The sequence below is a fragment of the Mustela lutreola genome, chromosome 18, assembly GCF_030435805.1.
Source record: "Mustela lutreola isolate mMusLut2 chromosome 18, mMusLut2.pri, whole genome shotgun sequence".
NCBI lineage: Eukaryota > Metazoa > Chordata > Mammalia > Carnivora > Mustelidae > Mustela > Mustela lutreola.
Window position 1 is genome coordinate 24355005 of NC_081307.1, and position 19667 is coordinate 24374671.

Here is a 19667-nt window from a genome sequence, read left to right on the forward strand (position 1 = left end):
ACTCTGATCTGCACCCTGCCCTTGTCCCCCATATATATTTCATTCAGGTCTCTTGTACAAAATAGCATCCCCACTCTCCCAGTCCCTCCATATTCCACTTCCTGATTTATTTTTCTTCACAGGACTTGTGTCCACCTGACATTGAAGGGTTGATGGTGTGTCTCTTGTTATAGCTCGTAAGCTCCACAATTACGGAGATTTTTCTTGCTCATATTGGATCTCAAGCTCCCAGAACAGTACCCGGCACACAGTAGGCCCTCAGTAATGGCGGAATCCACAGACGGAGGGCACATACATGGCAGCCTCGCAAGTTCCCCAGGTCTGTGGTTCCAAATCTGACACTGCTCAGTGCACAGTCACGCCCTCAGGGCCCAAGTCTATAGCCTCTTCTTTGGAAGGGTATACAAGTCACCCAGCCAGGGGCCGTTTCCAAACATCCCCCCACATGCGGCCTCCTCCAAGCACCATGGCCAGAGGCAATCACCCGTAGGGCTCCAGGAATTCACCCTGCTTTTCTGTCTTACTTGATCCTGCCATATTTTCAAATTGAAAAAAAAAAAAAAAAAAAAAAAAAGCCAAGACAAAGTTAAAATCCATTTGGGAGGAGTCTAAGGCCAACATCTTAGAGTATTTTCTAAACGATGACATAGTTCAGAGATACATTATGGAAACCTCTAAGTGTAGCATAAAACGTCTTCTTCTGAACTATAGCTGAAAATGGGTTTGTTTGAGAGTAGTAGGGGTGAGCGGGGGAGACAGGAGGGAGCAGAGGTATCACAAGTTAATTTAGTGCTCTGGATGTGGGGTAGGGGAGACTCCAGCGGGAATAAGTTCTTAGAGCCCCTTCCTTTCCCAGTCGCCTCGTTTCCTCTCATGGGCGTATCATGCTGGGCTTTCCGAGGGGATGTTCCCGCGGGTCCCTGGAGTTGCCTCTCTCCCCCTCTCCTCTGTGCTGCTAATTCTACAGCTCTGGTTCCCCTGAGCTGCCAGCAGGCCCTGTGCCCTCCCTGCCCTGCGGCACAGGGCGCTAAGCTGGGGAAGAGACGGGGCTCACGCCCTTTGTTCCCCATCTCTCAAGCTCACGGTCCTCTGCTGCCTGCTGCTCGCTGCTCAGGGTCTTGAAAATCATCATTTTATATGTTGCTGCTTTGTTTGGTTTTTCTCAGGTGCGAGGGTCAATACGACCTCTGTTACTCTGTCCCAGCTGAAGGCGGAAGTGTGGCTACTGGGTTTGAAGTACTTTCTACATCATGAATGAAGTCGTTTCTTTCTAAAGAGGTTAAAAACGCCAATGCTTCTAAAGACACTGAATCGCAAGACAAGTCATGGATGGGGAGAAAGTATTTGCAAAGGATATATCTGATAAAGGATTTGTATCTAGATTATATAAAGAACAGAACTCAAAACTCACTAAGAATATGAACAACCCAATTTTAAAAATGGGCAATAAATAAATCAATTAAATTAAATAGGGGCACCTGGGTGGTTCAGTCGGTTAAGTGACTGCCTTTGGCTCAGGTCATGATCCCAGGGTCCTGGGATCAAGCCCCACATTGGGAGTCTGCTTCTCTCTCTCCCTCTGCCTACCACTCCCCCTGCTTGTGTTCTCTTGCTCTCAAATAAATACATATTTTTTAAAAGAAACAACATACCATCTAATACCTAATAATAATTGGTAGGTGATGCCTCCCACCAATGGCTATAGAATTAGCAGGTCAAAGTAGTTAAAGGGAATTGATGGTTGTCAACTTCTGAGGAACAGCAATAATATGGCAATAACCAATGGCAGCTTCTAGAGGACACACATGCAAGAGCTGACCTACAAGGTAAGTCAGGGGGGTCACACCTTGAATCACACACCTGTAAACACCTAGAGGCATGGAAGCTTGGTTTCTTTCTCCTCTCCTCTTCCACTTCAGAAAATTACTCTCTGCCTATTACAAGGTTAAGAGTATTTATCACACGAAGTGAGACATACACTTTAGTTCATCCAACGCTATTCCAAACTTCTAGAAGACAAGGCTAAGGGTAAAGACACTGGCTCCTTTCAGTCTTGAAGCACAGGAGTAGTCCAGGGGCTGACCCACAAAGTCAACTCAAGAGACCACTACTGTCTCTCCACTTAGACTGGAAAGTACACCAGAAAAAGCGACCATAATAATCTCTAGCATCTATAAGAAAATTTGCCCTGCTTTTTATGGGGGGAAAAATCTCCTTTATTTCTTAAGCTGAGAAAGTATGCCCCATACTGAAGCCAAATTTGCATTTGGGTTTACTAGTCTAATAAAGCCATTTGAGACAAAAAAGTGTGGGCGGCTGCCAACCTATGAATATTGGGACTTTTGAAAATAATTACTGGCCTCATTGCTCTCAGCAGTGATGCTTTTAACAATTCCAAGCAACAAGCCTTCTACTGCCCTGTCTCCTGGGTCCCAGCCCCAGCCTCACTGCAGCCAGCCATGGCCCTGAAGCCCAGCCCAGCCCTCAGATGTGGGAGCTCTGGCCTTTCCGATCTTCATCCTCACTGTGGGCTCTCGCCCGTATCTATCCCTACGTTTTCACATCCTCAGCCACACACTCCACTATGGACTGACAGTGCCAAGACATATGGCCACAAATGTTCTTTTATAACTTTGTAGGTTATATGGGCTTTGTGGTTCGGCCTGGACGCCAAACCAGCATTTAGAACATTGTCCCTACAGAGTTGTGTCTTCCCCTTTAGAGTCGGCAGACGAAAAAGAATTTTTGGAACACAGCCCTTTGTAGGTTGTGGACAATCTACATAAACCAACAATAAACTTTGTCCTTCCATACCACAGACCCATATAAAGGGATTTCTTAGGCACAAGCAATATCACATGTCTAGAGGTCAACCATAGGTGACATTGGTCTTTTATAACTCGCTCATTGCTCTGGTGCACCCCCAGATTTTCTGCAACATAAGAGCTACAGAGATTTTTAATTTTATTCTAAGAGACAGGGGAGAAGGAACAACATGAGCATGAGTGCACTGACAAAGTCTGAAAAGTGGATTTGCCACTTACCACTGTGTGGCCTTGGGGAAATTACCTAGCCTCTCTGAGTCTCACTGTTCTCATGTCTGAAGTGTGGATAAGAAATGTCAAGCATACACCTCACAGGAGTGCCCTAAGAATTAAACTGATCTGACCCCCTCTACCTGGCACACAGTAGCAGCTCACTAAATGTTCATTTCTTCCTCATATCCTTGTTCATCTGAAACCAAGATTCATCCAAAAATAACTTCTGGAAAGAGATGGGCCTATCACAGGAGCAACTGAAAAGGCCTGACTCTCCTATCCCCTTACCCCAGATCCCTGTTGCTACCATTATAGTATACCCTGCCTCTAAGGCAGCACGGGTCCTCTAAAGGACAGCTAGCACTTTTGTACATTTCTGGAGGAAGAGTCAATGTGTACCCCTTCTTTGGAGAGAAATTTTGTATTCCATTTCAAGGTATTTATTCTACAGAGATACCCATAAAGGTCAAAGGATAGAGTCCCAAGTATTTCTTCAGTATGGTTTCCTACTTTAAGGGCTGAAAACAACTTAAATGCTCACTGAGAGAAGCCTGGTTAAATGAAAAGAGCTTAGATAACAGAATATCATGTAACCAATAATAATAATTTAAAAAAGAACCAGATAGCCCTATATGTATTAGTATGCCCTGAGTGTATTTTTAACCTTAAAAAAAAAAAAAAAAAAAAAAAAAGAAGCCCCAAAGCAGTGTTTCTATTCTGCTACCATTTGGCAGGGGCTGAAGGGGTAACCTCCCTCTGTCCCTATTTATACAGGCAAATATATATTTGTAAAAACACAGAGCATCTGAGCAAGGATACCCAGGAATCCTGGCTGTCTCCAGCGGGGGAAATGGATGGCCACGGACAAGAGAGAAGACGTTCTTCTCCCCACAGAGCCTTTTGCGCCTTTTGAAAGGTCCCTACCACTTACACAGACGACCAAGTACACATAAAACTTAAGTCAAGTCTGACTGGCTCAGTCAGGAGGGCGCACTCTATAGGATCTCGGGGTTGTGAGTTTGGGCGCCATGTCAGGCACAGAGATGACTTGAAAAGAAAAGAAATGAAATGAAAAGAGAAGAGGGGAAGAAAAAAAGAAAAAAGACTATTTAAAATAAAAAAATAAAGATAAAACTTAAAATAATCTACCCCAGTATAAGTTTAACTTTTTCCTTTTTTCTCTTTAGAATAGCTTTCTTCCTTTTTTTTTTTTAAAGACTGATTTATATTTATTTCGAGAGACAGAGAGAACATGAGAGAGAGGGAGAGGGAGAGGGGCAGAGGGAGAAGCAGGCTCTCCGCGGAGCAGAGTGTGTGACACAGGACTCGATCCCAGGACCCTGGGATCATGACCCGAGCTGAAGGCAGATGCTTTAATGGACTGAGCCACCCAGGCGCCCTCTATTTATTATCGCAATTATAAATAAGTTAACACTTGCTGGTTTCAACAAGTAATGAACATAAATGTATAAAAGAAAGGTGAGAATCACTTTCCTTCTTACTTACTTACCCGCTTCGCAACTATCCAGTCTCCTTCCTTTCCTCTCTCCTTGCTCAGCTCAGACATACCGAGGGCTTCTCTCTACACACCTGGGATTTTTGTTTGTTTGGCGTCTTTTCCGTCAGGCAGAGGCATACCCTAGCACAATGCAATGTTCTTTTCTTTCCTCTGACTGCATACTACCTGACGGCAGTGTCAGAGCGAGGGCTGTATTTGTTCCCCACTTCTTCATTCGTCTGATATCAATGTCTTTCTCTTCCCTGACCCTCCCCTGCCCACGCTCACACAGTTTTACATAAGCAGACTCATGTCACACGATCATTTCTTAATGGAGCCCTTTGGTTTGGTTGCTTTTTGCCACCACTCCCACCCATTTCCTGAACAGTGTCGCATGCCCTTGGAGGGTGAATTTGCATGCCCAGGTCCCCACCCTGTGGTCCTCCCCAGGGAGCCTCTACCCCCAACACCCCCCACCCTCAAGGCTGGGGCTGGCTCCTGTGCTGGGGGCCTCTCGGAGACAGGGGAGCCCTGGGGCAAAGTGCAGCCAGCTGGCCAGGCAGAGAAGCCGGGGCTCTGGCGAAGTACGGTTTCAGACTCAGCGGTGATGCCCCATGCATCATGGAACAGAGCGATCTAAAAGGAGAAACCCCTGGGAGCTTCTCACAAACCCAGATCACACACCTAAGAAAAAAACAGCACAAGTGCCAGAGAAAAGCTCCTCCAGCAATCAGAGGCTTCTGGTTTCTGTACCCTTCCCTACCCCTCTTCCTTCACAAGGCAGCAGAGATGAGCCAGCGTGTGAGTAGGAAGGGGAAGGTCCAGTCTAGGTGACACAGCTGGCCCCTGGCCGCGTCTCAGGGGCTCCCTGCCTGGCCTTGGGGTGAGAGGGAGCAGCTGCCGGATGGATCGGGAGGAGCCAGGAGGAAAGGCTGGGGGATTAGCGGCTTCTGTGCGGAGTTCACGGTGCCTCTGAGGTCCCTGTGGCAGGAGGTCAAAGAACGAGGCGAGAGTGGAAACAGAGGTTCGCTCACTGATAAGCCCATTTCCACCCTCTGCTTCCCAGTTCTTAGATTTCATGGCAGCAAATTTCACGGCATTCAAGGAAGTACTTAGCAATCCTTGTTCAGCAAGGAGAACAGTGCACAAAGGATCACCTCCCTCCCAAATACGCTTACAGGTCTGTCCATGTAAGATCTTTCCTGATGCCAGGGGCTATGAAAATATAAATCAAGCTCCATTGATTAAAAATTTGATTTCTGCCAGAGCTTTGCGTCTTCCTTAAAAGAGGTGGGGTGGGGCTTTTAAAAACCCCGACAACCCACTTGTCATGTTGAAATCTCAGTTCGGCATTTCTGTAAGGACTTGACCTAGATCCAAGAAAACCTCCTTGGACCCCAAGTGTGTGAAGATGTTAGCAGATATCACGCAGGGTCTCCAGCAAGGTTTTCAGAAAATCCTACTGATCTCAAGTCTACTGACAGCCCAGGGGCTTTAACAATAACTTCTTAAACACATGCAGAAGACAGCTGGGTCTACCTAGCGTCAGGGCACAGAGACTTCTGGGGAGGGCATGGATTTGCTTCCAGAGGAGCCCAGCATGAGGAGGAGGAGGGTGCAGTGCTGACCCCAGGAGCTGGCTCCCATCTGGACCACCTACTGGCCACAGGTCCCTAAGCAAATGGCTTTAAGGACACTAAGCCCAGGTCTCCACATACCACCCCCCCACACACACACACACAGAGGACACTGCACGCCACACAGGCCTGTCGTGAGGCCAGAATGAGGTCATACACACGGGTGTCCAGCTAGAGGCCAGATGCCTTTCCCAGGGCTCCTGAGCCCCCCGACCACAGGCGGCCCCCTCCGAGGAGTGGCAGCAACTTGCAGCCCGGTGAAAAGAGGTGAAGTTGGCAGGTCAGATGGCTCCGTGGGGAACTGGAAATTGGGGTGAGCGACAGATTTAGTGAGTGAAGCAGACAAAGGCTGGGGCGGTCACCTGCCTCTCATGTCAGTTGCAGAGGAAGCTGGTCTGAGGGGAGAAAAAATGGGGGCAAGTCCTGAGGGAGAGGCAGAGGGACAGAAGTTGGAAGGGAAACCAAGCAGGGGACGGAGATGGGGCAGGGGATCAAGTCAGGGGATCAGAGATGGGAGTCCGGTGACTGACAAGCTGAATGACAGGACCTAAGGGCACATCAGACAGCGGATGTGGGAGGGGGACTGAGAGAGACTGGTCCAGAGGGACGGAATGACACAAACCAGTCCCAAGTTCCAAATCAACGTAAGGAAAACTTCGACTTGTTTCCTTTCCTTGGATTCTGAGGATCGCTGTACGCTTGACATAATCCTGCTTTTCTTCCCTTAAATTAACTCGCAAATGCTGACTGGAACATCATAATTAATAAACGGCTCTTATTGAGCATAGCCATTTCTTTCATTAACTACAGGGTATTATTTACAACTAATTACAAAGCTCTCATAAGTTATTATAAAAACCACTTTGAAGACTTGGCTTTATGAGTAACAAGGTATTTCTCTGCATCTAGGAAGGTGCTTCGGGGAAGCCCGGTGAGCGTCGCTGCTGCAAAGGAGACAGAGGAGAGATGACGCTGAGACCTGGGTTCTGCTCCCAGGGCCGTACTGACTTCCTGCAAGTTCCTGACAACCCCGGACTCCTCTGGGCCCCGGTCCATCAGCTGCAAAGGGAAGAAGCTGAACTGGTTTATCTTCAGAGTCTGTTAGGCTTAAAATAGTCCATTCCAGCTTAAAATACTGTGAATATGTATTTTCTACTGAATTTTCTAGGTTTCTCAAGTTACACTCGCAAATTTAGCATGAAGTAGAACAATCTCTTAAAGAGGCCAAATGAACATGGCCCGCCCCCCCCACCCCCGCCAGCCACCCCCCACCCCAACCCCTGCCAGCCACCCTCTCATTGCTTCCCTACTTTATGGCCCTCATGCTTCCAAACAAGAGACAGCATCCCACTGGTACCCAGAAGGAAGCTACCCACGGCTCAGTCTCACGTTCAGCACAGAGAACAGTCAGGGCCCGGAGAAAAGAAATGCTATGGCCAGTAAAGCCTTCTCAGAGATTCATCTGTCTCCCTAGGCTTCAAAGAACTTGGCCACCTCTCTATATAGGAGTTTGAGTGCTCACAGAAAACGTCTGTTACTCTTCTCTAACACGGCAAGTTCCCCAGAGTGAAAAAAACAATCACAAACTGTCCAAAAAGAGCAAGATTTAATTTTCTGTATAAATAAAAGTGCTTTTCATTCCCCACTTAGTAAAAACCAGTAGCTTTCAGGAGCTCACAGCTGTGCGCATCAAGCCAGACCAAAATATGTCCACGTGTTCGGCTCTGTGCTCTAACACCGGCCTGCCTGCAAGGTAGACCAGCTGACCAACGAGGCAGCCAGGTCCTACCCAGGCTACACACTTCCTGCGAAGAGACTGGCGGGCAGACAAGCAGACCCACAGACGAGGCCTCCCTGTCCAGAGGCTTAGCAGGGACCATGAGGCTGACCTCTGCTCACCTTCTGTAAACTGACACCTACTGGATGTCTGGAGAGAGGCCTGGCTCTCTCCAAACACGGTGCAAGGGTAACCCCGCAGTCATTGTCCACTGGGGCAGGGAACATGCCCCCCCCTCCCCAAAATTCAAGTCTCCCTTAAATAAGGACCATTGCAAACCACTTCAGAGTCTTCTGGTCCTGGCAGAGGCCAAGGTCCTGGCTCAGGCAGAGAGCACGAAGCTGGAGGTGTGCAGACCCCAAAACTGAGACTTCAAGGTCAAGAGTTCTCTCTATCTTACACACACACACACACACACACACACACACACACTATCCCCGCTCCATCAGAAGTGGAATATAATTCCTGTCAATATGTACTTTAAGGCGATGCATATAATACGGGATCCCAACCAATCGGGGGCAGATCATCTGTAAGAGACAAAACTGTGTGTGATCAAGATGGATTTAGCCATCAGAGGCCAGAGTGAGGGACAGCATCCACTGGTCCTAAAGTTCAAGGAAAGAAAAGGGATGAGAGACCAGGCAAGCAAGCTGGAGGCAGGGCTCCAAGCAACCCGGGAATGGTGCGCCCACAGCACGGAGGCCCTCTGGTAGGGCCTGTCAGAGATTCTGTCCCAGCACACATTCAGGATTTCCAGGTTCCCAGCCTAGACTCCCTGGGGACCAGCTTTCACCAAGGAAAAGAAGACAGGAGTAGCCGCGCCTAGGGCACTCTTGACTATCCTAAGTTTCTTTCTTTCTTTCTTTTTTAATATTTTATTTATTTATTTGACAGAACGATCACAAGTAGACAGAGAGGCAGGCAGATAGAGAGGGAGGAAGCAGGCTCCCTGCTGAGCAGAGAGCCTGATGCGGGGCTCAATCCCAGGACCCTGGGATCATGACCTGAGCCGAAGGCAGAGGCTTTAACCCACTGAGCCACCCAGGCGCCCCTATCCTACGTTTCTGTAAACCCCGGACCTATTCCCACCAAAGTTTGAAGGGATGAAGAATGTATTCATTTGCTAAGGCTGCCATAAGCAAGTATCACAGACCGGCAGCTTCAAGAACTGAAAGTGGTTTTCTCACAATGCCGGAGGCCAGAAGTCTGAGACGGAAGGGTCAACAGGGTCGGCTTCTCTGGAAGATTCTCTCCTGGGCTCACAGATGGCCATCTTGTCCTCTCCCTGCTCTTCCTGTGGCCTCATGTGGTCTTCCTTCTGTGTCTGGGTCCTAATCTCATCCCCCCTTTTTTTTTTAAAGATTTTATTTATTTATTTGAGAGAGAGAGTGAGCATGAGCGGGGGTCTGGGGGGGTGCGTGCACAAAGGGAGAGGGAGAAGCAGCCCTATTGAGTGGGGAACCTGATGAGGGGCTTAATCTCTGGACCTCCAGATTATGACCTGAGCCGCTTAACTGACTGAGCCACCCAGGGGCCCCTAATCTCGTCTTCTTTTTTTTTTTCTTTAATTGCTTTTTGTTTTTTTTTAAGTTTTTTATTTATTTATCTGACAGACCACAAGTAGGCAGAGAGGCAGGCAGAGAGAGAGAGGAAGAAGCAGGCTCCCCACTGAGCAGAAAGCCTGATGCAGGGCTCGATCCCAGGACCCTGGAGCCGAAAGCAGAGGCTTTAACCCACTGAGCCACCCAGGTGCTCCCTAATCTCATCTTCTTATGAGAACACCAGTCATATTGGGTTAGGGCTCTCCCTTATGACCTCATTTAATTTTAATCTCCTTTTTAAAAAAGGTTTTATTTATTTATTTGATAGAGATCTCAAGTAGGCAGAGAGGCAGGCAGAGAGAGAGAGGAGGAAGCAGGTTCCCCGCTGAGCAGAGAGCCCGATGCGGGGCTCGATCCCAGGACCCTGGGACCATGATCTGAGCCAAAGGCAGAGGCTTTAACCCACTGAGCCACCCAGCCGCCCATTTAATCTCCTTTTTAAAGACCCTATCTCTGGGATGCCTGGATGGCTAGTCAGTTAAGCAACCAACTCTTGATTTCCGCTCAGGTCGTGATCTCAAGGTGGAGAGACTGAGCCCTGCACTGGGCTCCACGTTCAGTTTAAATAAATAAATAAATAAATATCTTAAAAAGAAAAACCCTATCTCCACATATAGTCACATTCTAGGGTACTGGACGCTAGGACTTCAACATATGAATTTTGGGGAGGGGGTCATATTCAGCCCAGAACAAAGACAACTAAATCAGAACATCTTCAAAATGCTAGGTTTCTTTTGCTACTAAAGAGGCCGACTCTTAATCTTCTTCCGTTCCTGGAGAAGCATAAATTATAACTTGAATATTTTGAGGAAGCTCAGACCCAGAAGGAGTCCAAGATACCAACAACTGGCAGGACAGCTGTACCCAAGGGGTTCTGATGATGTACTGATGTCACCTTCCCATCAACTTTCTTCCTTTACATTTAATACCTATTCTTTATTTTTAAAAATGTCCCAGGACTTGACCCCGCAGGCACCTGCTGGGGGCACCACCAGCAGCTCGAGCACCCTAGCACTCCAGCAGGGAAGGAAACTGGAGGCAGCGGAAGTGGGCGGGGCTTGTGATGTCGGGGGCCCGCCACCCCCCAGCCCAGCTGTCGGGGAGCCCGTGGGAGCCCCTGCCGTGCAGTCCATCCCAGCGGCAGGCGAGGAGGACACAGGACTGGAGGACCCTGAGAACCTGCGCACCTACGTGGAGAGGAGACAGGGCAGTGCCTGACCTCTCCTAGCCCAAAAACTCAGTGGGAATTAACAACATAAAGTGAAAAATAAATATCCTTCTTTCTCCTGACTGCTGGTTGGTCCCGCAGTGGAAACTAAAGATAGTCCAGGACTTACAATGGTGCGAAAGCGATATGAATCTGGCGGAAACCATACTTGGAATTTTGAATTTGGATCTTATCCCCAGGATGGCGACCTGTGGTGTGATCCTCTTGCGTGACCATGGCAGTGAGCTGTGGCTCCCGGTGAGCCATGTGATCAGGAGGGTAAGCAAGCCATACGCTTGAGCCGTTCTGCACCCATGCATGCACCTTGATTCCCACTTTTGGTAGTTACATGAGGTATCTAACACTTTCTTATAAAATAGGCATTGTGTTCGAGTCTGCCCAACTGTAAGCTAATGCGAGAGTTCTGAGCTTGCTTCAGGTAGCTGAGCTAAGCTATGATGTTCGGGAGGTTAGGTGTATTGAAAGCATTTCCCACTTACGATATGGCTTATCAGGGCGTATAATGGATTTATCAGGACATAACCCCATTGTAGGTCAAGGAAGATTGTACTGTTATCCATTTCTCTAGTGCCTTCTAGAAATACCGTATGCAAACACAGATATTGTGTGTGTGTGTGTGTGTGAGAGAGAGAGAGAGAAAACAAGAAAGAGAGTGAGACACTTCTAGCTGCCCACCTAATATTCCTTCTCCTCTTCTTCCATAATCACAGAACCCTGGATTACACAAGAGGAAGGAAGAAACATGTGCCTAATTAAAATTCTTACCTTCGCAGATTCCTTTAAAGATCTAGAGAGCCATGGGGTAGTTCTAACCAACAAAATGTAAGCAGAAGTCTGCTGAAATGTTTTGACTTTTGTGATAAAGACGCCTTCCCTTCCTCCTACTTTTCTCCTTCTGTCTTTTTCTCACCTGGAAATCCAGAGATGGGGCTTGGTAGAGTACAGCCATCTTGCTGTGATGAAGGGGAAAAAAATATATGAGGACAGAGGCCCACGCAATTAGGAACGTGGAAATGAAAGATGGAGCATGCGTGAGGCACAGATGGTGGCATACTTGGGTCCCTGTACCAACCGTGCACAGCCATCACAGGCAGATTTCTTGCAGCATAAGATAAATACAGCCACTCGGGCTTTTTATGATTTGTAGTTAATACCTTCCTGACCGATACTCATCTTTTTTTATAAAACACATGACATCAGACTATACACACTGGTTTGCTTTTCCATTTAATATCTTGACTCAGTCAGGATATTGAGAATTGCAAGGTTTAAAATTTAAAACAAATTTTTTTTTTGTATTTTTAAGTAATCTCTACACCCAACATGGGGCTCAAACCTACAACCCTGAGATCAAGTCGCGACGGAGTCAGCCGAGTCGCCCCAGAAAACTGCAACATTGGTTTTTTGATTGTTTGTTTATTTGTTTGTTTGTTTAAATCTAAGATTTTATTTATTTATTTGACAGACAGCGATCACAAGTAGGCAGAGAGGCAGGCAGAGAGAGAGGAAGGGAAGCAGGCTCCCTGCCAAGCAGAGAACCCGATGCGGGAAGCAGAGAACCGATGCGGGGCTCAATCCCAGGACTCTAGGATCATGACCCAAGCTGAAAGCACAGGCTTTAACCCACTGAGCCCGAATTGCAACATTGTAATCATCACACAGCATCCCACCGTGTGCCTAACTGACATGATTTGCTTTCATTTTTTCCTATTACAAACACTGTTACATCAAATATCTCTGTAGCTATTTTTGCATACTTGCTGGAAAATATTTACAGGGTCAGTGAAATTCCTGAGTCTAAGGATAACAACCTTTTAAATTGTGATAGATATTGTACAAATGACCTTCAGAAACACTCATAAGCTAAATACGTCTGCCTCTTTCCTTGTATCCTCAGTAATAATGGATATTACCAAACTTTGTCATGGTCCTCTCATAGGTAGAAAAGTGAGATCTTGTTGTTTTAAACTGAACTTCTAAACAGAGTAAAGATTAGGATGTTTTAATATGCTCATTTCTGTCAACATCAGTTCAACCTCCTCATTGTCCATCTTTGTTCTTACTGATTTTTAAGAATTTCCACATGAAAAGAACTGGCCCTCTGACATACATGCCACAATTGTTTTTCCAAGTACATTCTTTGTCATTTGACTTCATTCATGGAATTTTTGCCAAACAGAACCTTTTAATTTTCATATGAAATGTGGAAAGTTTGTCTTTCCTTTACAGCTTTTGTGTTCTGGGACATGTTTTGGGGGAAAAAACATCTTCTGTCTCCATTGCAGGCTATATTTAAAATTTACTCATGCTTCTTCTAATAGTCTTTATGATTTTGTTATTAAAGTTTAACCCTTAGAACCATCTGTAATTTATTTTTACATATTTTATCTAAAGTATGAGGACAGACTCTAGCTTTCTCTTTTTCCAACAGGTATCCAGCTGTCCCAAACACCTTGCAGTGATGAGTTTGCTTCTCCCACTGATTAGAAATGCCATGTTGTTCACACCGAAAGGCACAGTGCAAAGCAGGCGACATCTGGCAGGACTCAGATTCAGGTCCTATCCTCAAAGGCATCTCAATGATGCTGGTGAAAATATACAAGGGAGCTCATAAATCATTCAGTTAGCTTATAACCAAGACAATGAATTAACAGGATGAAACCAGAGATTAAAAAAACAAAACAAAACTCAAAAGCCTGGAGCAACAGGAAACATGTATTAAGATAATGTTTGATAGAAATATAGTTAGAGCCTACAGATAGATGCAGTGAAATTAACAGCATCAAATTCAGAATGGGAGGTAACATGGAAGCAAAGACATGTCAAGTGTTCTTTGGAATTTTGTGAGTAGCTTTGAATGTACGATTGTTAAAAAGTAAAAGTGATGATACATGATCTTAAAAGAAGCAGGTCCATATCTTAGGCCATTTTAATAGAAAGGAGGTAACAGACTGCTCAGGTAGCCTACATTATCTGAAGCACTTAATTCTGCTCTGGACGCCACCCTCTAATGAGAATATTTATTAGATCCTCTCCACGAAGAAGAAAGCAAATGATAAATTTAAATTGTTTCAGTTAAAACAATTATCACATTAAAAAAAAGTTTTTAAATGACAAAAAAATTAAAAATTAAAACAGTATCACATGAAGAAGGAACAAGTTGAGATGTCCTCCTGCCCCACTAAACAATGAAACTCTGGGGTGGGGGGCAAGGCCCATGCCTTCTTTATTTATATATCCCCCAGCCTGAGTGAAGTCTCTGGAAAGAACTGGCCTGTAATAACTAGGTATTGAACCAACGTGAGGAACGTAGGGAAAAGGATTTTCTCTTTGGTCTTCTGAGGCAGAGCCATCATGGCCCTCAAGGCCAAGCCCTAGCTGCTCACCTCCAATTCGGTCCTCATCATCTTTCCTTCCGACTGTCCACGACAGGTTGAGAGTGTCCCCTGCCTCCAACTCACTGCCCTCAGATTCCTCTCGCATCGCGCAGCTAGCACTTACCTTCCTAAAACACACGTCTAACTCCCCACTGTCCTAGATTAAATAAAGTTAACGCCTTGGGCACTGCACGGATGGGGCCTTTGTGAGGTGCCACTGTCCCCGTCTCTAGTCTCCCTACACAACAGTATCAAACTTCTCCCTGTCCCCCCAGCACCTGACCCCTCTCCATGGCCTCTGCAGAGCCCCGCTCTCTGTCTGAGCCATCCCACATTCGTCTCTCTCCAGAACCCCTTCCCCACACCCAGCACACTCCAACTTAACCCTTCACCTGGAGGCCCCAATTTGGACAGAAATCAGTCCCTGCCTCCTCCGTGCTACCCCAGCACCCGACCCATGAGCTTCACGGAGGTTATACATGGCGCGAATGGACGGTCCTGTTCCTATACTAGATGGAGTTCTTCAAAAAATGGGACTGTGTCTTACTGATCTCTGTGTTCTCCGTGCCTGGCACACAGGCAACACTGGGAACACAGACTACAAATCAATTAAAAAAAAAAAAAGGAACATGAACAGAACTATCCACCCATGGAACAGACCGTCTCTTTGTGGAGTTACCTTCAGAAATGTCTAGAAGCCAGATGGTCTGGTGGGAAGGATAAGGAAGATGATTCTTACTGTCCAACTCGAACTGAGCTTCTCAACCTCTAATACACACACCTGTGAATGTCTATTCGGTAGGTTTGGGATGTGGCCCGAGAATCTGCACTTCTAATGAGTTCCCAGGTGATGCCAAAGCAGCTGGGCCAAAGAACACTTTGTAGAACAGGAGGCTAGCTGGCCTCTGATTTTCTCCAGTTCGGAGATTTATCCACGGACCCTGACATAAGAAGTAGCCGGCCCCGCAGCCTCTGGCCCGGGGAGCCATTAACTGAGTTAATAACTTAAGACTTATGTGTTGAAACACCAAGCTAGCATTTAGGCCAAAGGAAGGAAAAACTATCAAAACTCCTAAAATAAAGAGTCTAGCTGCGCTTTGATATTTCCTGAAGCATTTCAGAAAAGTACCACTAGAAGGATACAAAGTTATGAAGTGCCAGCCACCGTTTCCATGAAACTCTTTGGGTTTTCAGCACTGTTTTTGCTTGGCTATTTTAAAACTAACCACCCCATAGTGTGCAAATTAAAGAGAAAATGGTTTATGATCCATATAAAATTACAAGTCAGTTAGACTCAGATGGGACATGGGTGAGCACTATTCTAGAATCCTCTAAGCTGAGAACCTTCTCATTTCACCGGCAAGGAAACTGAGACCCAGGGTCATCAAAGTTGACACTGAAGCATAAGTATCACTTGTTCCTTATGCTCAGTATACTTTCTCAGCCTTTAAAGGCAGTTTAATATCCAAATCTGAAAAGAAATATGCTAATTTCAGTTTTCACAGGTGCAGTTACTGAATAATACATTTGAAAAAACAGTTGTATAAAAGAAATCAAAGGTAAAAATACATCCTTCTCCATTATACTGCCTGATTGCAAAGATTTTATTTATTTATTTGACAGACAGATCCAAGTAGGCAGAAAGGTAGGCAGAGGGAGAGGGAGAAGAAGGCTCCCTGATGAGCAGAGAGCCCCATGTGGGGCTCGATCCCAGGACCCTGGGATCATGACCTGAGCTGAAGGCAGAGGCTTTAACCCACTGAGCCACCCAGGTGCCCCAGTATACTGCCTGATTTCAAAACTGATCATAAAGCTCCAACGGTCAAGGTAATGTGAACAGACGGATAAACCAATGGAACAGAAGAGACTTCAGAAAGAGACAAACCCCATCCATGGTCAATCGATTCTTGACAAAGGGTCTAGTTAGTTCAGAAGGGAAAGCACAGTTTGTTCAACAAATGGTGCCAAAACCAACTAGTATCCGATGGGAAAAAATCTCAACCCTGATCTCATGCTGTACACAAAAAATAACTTGAAATGGAACCTGTACCTAAGTGTAAAAGTCAACACTGTGACATTAGAACATGGTATTTCCTTCTAGAGGAAAATCTAGGGGAAATTTTTCTTAATCTTGAGAAAGCATAAAGAAACAAATAAAAAGTACTAGCCAGAAAAGAACCTGGTTAGGTAAAATTTTAAACTAGCTCTTCAAAGGACACTAGGTTAAGGAAATGAAAAAGTAAGAGCAACTGGGGAAAAACCTTTTTTTTTTTTTTAAAGATTTATTTATTTGTTTGTTTATTTGACAGACAAAGATCACAAGTAGGCAGAGAGGCGGGCAGAGAGAGAGGAAGGGAAGCAGGCTCTCCACTGAGCAGAAAGCTCAATGTGGGGCTCGATCCCAGGACCCCGAGATCATGATCTGAGCCGAAGGCAGAGGCTTACCCCACTGAGCCACCCAAGCGCCCCAAGGGAAAAACCTTTTCGTACATAACATCTGACAAAAGGCTTGCATTCAAAGTATATAAAAACTCTTATAACTCAATAATAAGATACACAACCCAATTAAAAAATGGACAAAAGATTTGAACAGATACTTCACACACACACACACACACACAGACAGGTAAAATAAGCATATGCAAAGATGTTCAACATTATTCATCAGGGAATCGCAACTTGAAACCATACAAAGATATACAACATACCCAGTAGTAGAATAGCTAAAATTTTAAAAGCTGACAATACCAAGTTCTGACGAGAATTGGAGCAACAAGAATTTACATACACTGTTGGTAGGAGTAATGGTATGAGCACTTCAGAAAAGTCTGGCAGTATCTTATAAAGTCAGACAAGGGTTATTATATGAGCTAATAATTCTAATCTCAGAGAAATGAAAATATATGGCCTACACATGGGGGCTTACACGTGAATGCTTATATGGCCTTGTCATAATAGCCAAAAAATGGGAACAACCCAAATGCCCCCCCACCAAATGAATGGATATACTGTGATATTTCTGAAAATGGAAAAGTACTCAGAGGGGGGCAGAAAAAGGAATGAAATACTAATATATCTAACAACATGAATAAATCCCAGAAACATGATGCTGAGTAAAAGAAGCCAGATCTGGGGGCACCTGGGTGGTTCAGATGATTAAAGTCTGCCTTTAGCTCAGGTCATGATCCCGGGGTCCTGGGATCGAGCCCCATATCGGGCTCCTGGCTCAGTGGGGAGCCTGCTTCACCCTCTGCTCATTCTCTCTCTGGGTGTATCTCTCTCTGAAAATGAGTAAATAAAATCTTTTTAAAAAAGAAGAAGAAGAAGCAGCAGCAGCCAGATCTGTGGTTCCCAAACTGTGGACTAAAGTCAACCCAGGGCATCATAGCGGACTCAGGGGTGTACCACAGAATACCTCAAATTTAGGAGGGAAACATAGCAACAACTGAATACCATGCCAAGTACTTCAACTGAATTCTCTGGACCTAATGGAACTCTTAGGGTATTGCTTTTGACTTACCATGAAAAAAAAAATTATTGATTCTCTAAGGGCACATTATGAACCAAGAAAGTTATTAATCTCTGAGCCAGATACAAGAGAATACACACTGTATGATTCCAGTCATATGAATTTTAGAATGGGCAACCCTAATCTACAGTAATGGAAAGCAGACCAATGGCTGTCTGGGGTTTGGTGAGGGAGACGGCTGACGCACCTTTAGGAAGATGGAGATGCTCCTTCTCTTTATGGAGATGGCGGTGGCACGTCAAAACTCATGGAATCTGTCATACACTTTAAAAAGTTACACTTGTACTGTATGCAAACTATACTTCAAAAAAGTTCATCTTCAAGGAAAATGCCCTTCAAAAGTTAAAAACATACATTCACAAAAATATCCTCTCTCATGGCCCTGATTTTCTTTCCAAGATGGTAAGCACCTCAGAGCAGGAACCGTGTGACAGCCATTCAACATCCTGGTAGCCAGCTCAGCACCCGGTCAAGTATCGCCTCATGCTCAGGAAAACATTTGTTCGTTAATTTCCCAATTGTCTTCACAATGAAGATGTTTCCACAAGGAAATGAATGAAACAGAAATTGAATTCCAAATTTGTTATATAATTATCTTTTTATGAGAACCAATTTTTATTTCAGCAATTTAATTTTTAGCATTTATAAATATTTATAAAGCTTTTTTCCCTTACTCCCCCTGGATTCGAGTCATTGAATAAAGGTTCAAATTAAGATTTTTGCAAAAATCACTTAACCCTCCGAGGGCTTCTGGGATCCCAAAAATACCACGTAGAAGGGTCAACATTTACAGACAGCTCTCATTAACCATGTGTTGAGATTAAATTATGCACGACCCCCTGAGAGAACAGGTATCAGCAAAGTAAGGCCTCCTGTCTGTTCTTATAAATAAAGTTTTATTGTCAGTCCTTTATATATTATCTGTGGCTTCTTTTCAAGATGGTAAAACCCTGCTTTCAACTCTGCTTCAACAGCAGAGTTGGGTAGTTGCCAGAAACTCTATGGCCTGCAAAATTAAAAGTATTCTATCTACCCTTTACATAAAAGTTTGCTGAGCCCTGATCTGGGATATATCTGACTTAAAACCTATGCAAGACAGGAGAAAACCAAACACTGAAATGAAAGATGACATGCACGTTGTGATTGAGGAGAGAAGTTTGTTATTTCAAATGCAAATTTCAGGTTCTAAACTTTTTAGAAAGAGTACCCAGATTTCCATTCTAAACACTTCCTGGGTGATGGATCTGTATGTCCATGAACTCAAGGTCTTCTGTGCAGTATTATTTCAGGAAAGAACAATGACATGGAGATGGCTTTCCTTTGTCCCCCTTCAATTTACATGGGTCTGAAAAATCGGGTTCTTTTTTTCCTCTTTGAATTTCATCATTTTTCTGTAAGTGAACTAAACTTTCTGTTTTCCTCTTTTCTGTCCACAGTAACAGTTCTCTTGTTGTTCATTTAAACTGGTTCTTTACATGGGCACCTGGGTGGCTCAGTGGGTTAAGCCGCTGCCTTCGGCTCAGGTCATAATCTCAGCGTCCTGGGATCGAGTCCCGCATCGGGTTCTTTGCTCAGCACGGAGCCTGCTTGCCTCTCTCTCTCTCTCTCTGCCTGCCTCTCTGTCTACTTGTAATCGCTCTCTGTCAAATAAATAAATAAAATCCTTAAAAAAAAAAAAACTGGCTCTTTACATGTGTATAAAACTCATTTTCTCTCTAAATGTAGGGACTAAAACATAGTTCCATGTGAAAACATTTTATGTTAAAAAAACAAAACAAAACAAACAAACAAAAAACCCTTTAGATATTTTTAGAAAAGTTTAACTATGTTAGGGAAAGGAATGGGGGCATGGTGACCCTGTGACTTTGACAAAACGTAACTGTGTTCCATGTCTAAAAATATTCATTTAGCATTTGAAATATGAACTATTATCATATGTAGTCAGCAACTAGATGTTCATATCACTGTGGTTTTTAAAT

At 44.9% G+C, this 19667-nt stretch overlaps 1 protein-coding gene across 2 annotated transcripts in view; it reads right to left on the reverse strand.

The window, feature by feature from the left end:
* The window catches only part of MFHAS1 (multifunctional ROCO family signaling regulator 1), a 98226-nt gene that overhangs the window by 21602 nt on the left and 56957 nt on the right, over positions 1-19667 (reverse strand). The gene's annotated exons all lie outside the window — the stretch shown is intronic.